Genomic DNA, 6,000 nt, shown 5'->3' on the forward strand with positions numbered 1-6,000 from the left:
TTGTGGTTGTAGAGGAGGGCATGAGGGCAAGAGAGGAATGAGCTGAGTGAGAAATATATGGTTTTAGTCAAAGAAAAAACAAGAAAATGCCCTGTATAGGGGACCTGAGTTATGTAGGCAACCTGGGTCACTGAGGACAGAGATGCTCAGGAGCGAGTGTTGGGGAAAGGCAGAGAGAATGGGTGAGACACAGCAGCAAGGAGCAGGTGAGGAGCAGAAGAAAAGTTCACGTCTGCTTAAAACTCTCACACTGAGGCTTTGTCCAGTCATTGCTCCACTTCATATCAGGTTCATGCCCCTAGCAGAAGAGAGGTCAAATTCATCCTACTTTTCTTTTTTTATAGATATCCCACAGAAGAAAAGGAGAAAAATGGATTGTTCCTGCCTCAGTATTTCCTTTACAAAGGCAATGACTTCAGATCCATCAGTGTTTCTCTTTCCAGCCTGACACACAAGTGTGCTTTCCCCAAGCCTGCCATCTTAGCTGCATGCCCACTTTCCAGCCTCGGGCATGCAGGAGCTGCGAGAGCTCAAGGTCTGGGGATTGCAGAAGTAAAGTTACTTCACCCAGACCTCCCAAGGACTCTCTTACTCAAACCTTCTGGCACGGGAGTCAAGATGTGATCTTTCTAACTGTCAGCTCTGCAAAATTAATCAAAGAGATGAAAACCCCCTCTGCCATTCATCACCACTGATAAAGGTCCTGCCAGCAGAACTGAGCTCCCAATTTTGCTGCTGATGAACAAGGTGGGAGGTGACACAGTTCACTCTTGCAGAGCTGCTGTGGCTCTGCCATGCAGGTGCTACAAAAGCCTTGTATGCATCAGAGACCTGCACAGGCATGGCTTCAAGTTACATATGCCTCAGTTAAGTAGAAGGTAGCATCCTTTCAGAGATTAAGGTCAAGGTTTGGAAAAACAGTTTATGATTTCAAGTGGGTCTCTTTCTGGGTGACAGCTGAGTTATTTTTAAAGGCTCATATTTTCACAAAGAACTGAAGAGTATTTGGTAGCTTCTGGAAAGTAGTTAAGGTCAGAGTAAACCTTTGGGTACAAACACTACTACACTCCACCACACTCAGCAGGCAGGTGTAAACTGAGTTTGAGTCTGGAAGCTGTTGAGCATAGTTAGTTGCTAGGAAGAAAAGTGGATTGTTCATAGTCCAGCACTGATGTGCCTAGAATGGCTTCCAGGTTGGGGCTGATCTCTCAGCTCTCTGGGTCCAGCTGGGGAGCAGATGAATATCTGAAGCCTAAGACATGCAATATCAGCTGTCAAGTCAAAAATATCAGCCCAAAATTTGAGCAGTCTAACACTAAGTGCTCAGCATCTGCTTCACACTAGCTGCAGTCCTTGCACAAAGGGTTAATTTTATTTGCAGAGCTCCGCACTATGCACAAGTAAATCCCAGTGCATTTTTACCAGCATGATTTATAAGCCAGGTTTAGAAAACTCTGGTCTCAGAAGTCTGTTGTCAGAGTTAATGGAGCAAGAATATAAACTACAGCATCTTAGGGTTACAGTCACCTCGGTAGCATCCTCCTGACAGTTTCAGATCCAGATCTCTGCTGCGTTTGTCCAGGCTTCAGTCACACCTCCAGCTGTGGTGTGGAAATGCCTTTCCTTATGGCCTGCAGGATCAAGATGGGACAGAGATTTCCTCTTGAACTTTCCATTAAAAGGCTGAATCTGTTGCAGCAGCCTGAGGTCTGCATGACTTTACCCCTTTCCTATCATCCTGCAGAAATGGAGCAAACAGAGCTCTTTGGTCTGTAAACTGCACGTTGCTACCCAAACTGAAGGAATGGAGGTGACTGGCACAGAAAGGGAAAGAAGCATGGTGCTTTGCATGGCCATGCCTTGTTTGTACCCATGGAGAGCAGCTTGGGTATTGCCAGGCATCCAGAGTAAGGATCCCACGTAACAAGACCAATATTATGCTACGGGATGAAGACACTTATGTTGTATCTGTGTACTTGAAAGTCGCTCAGATTACCTAATAGAAACACACTTAGACAGATTGTTTCATCAGCTGACAAATTCCCTGAGCTACTAATGGATCTTTTTTGCCTGCTTGATAAAAGGTTCCATAATAAGAAAAAAAGAAAAATGAAAGAGGTCTCTATATGAAGGAAAGGCAGGGAAGAACTGAAAAATCTGTATTATTTGCGAATTTTGCTCTCTGGCCCCAAGAAGCACAGGCAAGAGATAAGTGGCAGAACAAAATGAAACAACAGCATCAAAAAGCCACCCGAGTACCAAGAATGAAAAACGTGTAAAAAGCAAACTCCTGGCTTTAATACGTCATTTTCTGAATTATCTGGGAGCAAAAAGAATGAGAAATGTGCCAACTTGCACACTGTGGTCCATGTGGGGAAGGAGGGGCAGGGTCTCCAGCATCATATGCTAGTGCTCTCCCTTCTGTGTCAAGATCAAGAAGCTGACCATGTCCTGGGCTTTAAAATCAATTCAGCCCCCAGCCAGCAGCAGTAATAAAATGAGTACATAATGCCACCTTCTGGCTATAGTCGAGGACACAATAAAAACGTTGGCAGAAAGATAGTGTTCTGTCCCTCCTGCACTCGGGTAGATGATATATATCACTTGCTTGTGGAAGTCAAATTTCTTTTGCTGACTTAATCCCAGAGCCAAAATTAATCAGACATTCTAGCTAACAGGATCAGGAAATGCCATAAATTATGCTGCCTGCAACCTAACAACAGCATTAACAGCACGAAGAAGGTGGAGGCTTTTTTTGATTAATCACTGTTTAAGTTGCCTAAAGGACCTATGAAACCTCCTGCTGGCTGACACAATGAACAACATTTTATATTAACCCATATAAGGAAATGTCTTTAAAAGTGATGGATTATGCAGATGCGAGACGGGCACTGTGTGATGTGGTTACCTAAGAGCTCCAAGCTGCTTGACGGGCCCCTCTGCTGCTGCCAGCCCACAGCAGCCCTCCCCACCATCTCCAGCCTACCAGCCTACCCCAGAGAGGACACTTGTCACCCCAGTAGCTGAGGACCCTCAGGAAAAGCCACACAACACAATGGGTTGGATTGAGTTGGCTCCAGGCAGAGCTACAAAGTTTATGCAGACAAAACCACCAGTAAATTTTGGCTTTTTTTTTTTTTTTTAATTTTTCTGTTGTTGTAGACATACCAGCAAGCTCAATACCTAGGGGAGGGATAGGAAATGGACATTTCATCTGCCAGGTTTCTGTGGCACCCTGCAGAACAGCGTCCCTCTTTTTTGTTCATGGAGATGCTGAGAAGTCACCATGGCTTCCCTTAGCTCCAGTCAGATGCTGCTGTGCTGGTAGCACACCCTGCACTGGGGCACACAGAGTGGACAGGCTGAATGGAGAGTCTTAACAACCCAGCCCCAAGCACATGAACGTCTCCTGGAGCTGTAAATACAGCATCATTCTTCAAACCTGTTGTTTTCTCTATTTTTCAGGAGCATACAGGTGAAACCCTGATTCCTGCTGCAGGAGATATGTTGAGGTTCCAATTTCCTTTGGTCAGGATTTTTCAGAGCAGCTAGCACCAATCTCACTCTCATTGACATGAGCTGTCTCCCATCCACTGCTCCTACTGTTTGCTCTCCTGAGAAGTCTCCCTACTTAGAAAATACACTTTCATTTTCACTCTCTTGCTTAGAGATCCACTTCTTGGGGTGATGGGTTTTCAGAGCATCCTCCACTGTGCTGCATTACACAACATCATTTTAAATTTACATGAAATGGGCAAGTAGCCCTTCTCAAGTGGCAAAAGCTGCGTTTTACACTCTTTTTGCTCTGGTACTCAAATATAACATATGCAAAGCAGCTGAGAATAAAGTCCCAGAGTTGAGACAAACTTATTGTTGCCAAAACCATGGTGTCAGATGAGATCATGGCTGGACAGATCCTTTAGGGATCTGCATAATTTTAGGTGCACAATGATCAATACAGCCAAGCAGTTTTCTCATGGATCTTCATCAGTGAGCATTTCTACACAGGCTGAAAACTTCACTGACATAATCTTTTGATTGCAGTTTATCCAAAGTGACAGAGTCAGAGTTTCACAGAAGAGGCAGAAATCACCAGTGGACTTGAACCCTGCAAAATGTTTCAGAAGGACTTCTTCTAGTTAAACTTCATGATCCTGGGATGAAGGAAGTATCTCAATCTCCTTCCTAACCTCCCAAGCCCATGCACATCTTCCAGTCCCCACTGGACACAAGGCATGGCTATAGTAACTTCTTGCTCACTGATTTAATTCCCTTTCCATGTAGTCAGGGGCTTCTGAAAGACATACTCCCCTACTTGTCACTTTCCTGGTATGATATTCTGATGGAAGATGCCAGGCTTGTTCCTCGACCCCACTGCCATGTCCAACCCTGCTCTGTCTGATGGGCAGTCCCTCACCCAGCCCCTGCTTTCCTCCTGGCTCTTCCAACCACTCTGACTCCTGTACCTAGCTCCCACCCATCCTGCCATTGGGACCATCTTCAAATGCCTGTGATGGTTTTTTGCTTACCAGAGAGAGGAGGATATAATTATCCATCAATCCCATGCTGTCTGGGTGCCTGGTGAAGATACAGGCTTAGACGTGCCTAGAGCAACCAGACCTTCCTCCTGCAGCTTAAGGCTGCTGGAGCTTCTGGGAAGCGCCAGAAGAATCAAGACAAATAATCACCAGGAATTACTTTAATCCTGTGAAGAAAATGAAGTGGCAAGAAAATGTCACTTGAAGCCTGACTGAGAACATCCCTGCAGGAATTTAACTGGCCTGAAATGATGTACACCTGTTACAGACCTGACTCATCTTCACTTTGCTGAGCACTGACAGACCCCAGACACTGCATTCTCCACAGAGAAGTGTCTGCTTCCCTTTGAGGCCTGGAAAACCCCAAGCCTGCCAAGAAGGTAAAGAAAGTAAATAAATCAGTGATACAACAACTTACACCTTGCATTAGCATTGCCGAAGAAAGGGAAGTGCCTTTCATTTAAAAGTCTGACCTTTCTCTTCTGGAGCCTTGATTTCTAAAACATATATTTCACTCTGTGCATATTCACCAGCTTCAAGTGAGCCTTCCCAGAGCCCATGGTCAAGGACTGCGTGGAGCTCAGTGCTGCCTCCACCACAGGAGCTGCTTTTAAGTGCAGTAACGCATCGGCGTGAAGGTGGCAGGCTGTGCCGCAGCTCCTCTCCTGCAACTTCAGAGTCATTTGGGCTTGCCTTGCCCCCAGGGAGTCTGAGGGTGCCCATGTCAGATGCCCTCCTCACTGGCTCTGCCAATTAAACTAGACAGGCCAATGCTTTTGCCTTTACTAATTGATGCAGCAAGCACATAATTAAAGGACTCCCCATCGCTTTGCAATCTTATCCAGCTATTTGTCCAGGTGGAGCACCTTCCTCAGCCTGCTACCTGCTTTTCCAGCTGCCAGTCATTAAACGTCACCCCTCTACCAGGCCGTGGGATGATGAATGTTCTCCCGACTGCTCTGCATATCAACCATGCACAGGTCAGATACCCCCCCGGCTGCCATCTCCCGGTTTGTCTGATCTGGCAGATGGATCCCTCGGTGTCTTTGTCTGCTCTGACCTACTTCTCCCTTTAATCGTCTGCCGGCTGAATCTCTGGGGTGTCTGACTCACCACAGATGTGGGGATGCTGTGCCTGCCCACACATATCTCTTCTCTCTTGGTAGAGAATTAACCATTTTAGGTATGGGGCTGGCCTGTACTGATTTCCCCAGCCAGGCTGTGATCTCTTCCTCACTGAAACCAATACCAAAACCACCTGTGCTCAGACCACCTCCAGGATGCTTTCCCATGGCTCTCCCATGTTTCTCTGTGGGATGGGAGTCTCAGGGCACACAGGACCAGTTGTCTGGGAAGACTGCTGGCAGAGGTGTCCTTGGGGTACTGGCATGGACATCCATCCATCTTTATCCTCTCTGGTTGACAGGAGGGCTGAATTTGGATGGAGACATTTCTCATATCC

Source organism: Strix uralensis, chromosome 4 (genome assembly GCF_047716275.1).
Source record: "Strix uralensis isolate ZFMK-TIS-50842 chromosome 4, bStrUra1, whole genome shotgun sequence".
Taxonomy (NCBI): domain Eukaryota; kingdom Metazoa; phylum Chordata; class Aves; order Strigiformes; family Strigidae; genus Strix; species Strix uralensis.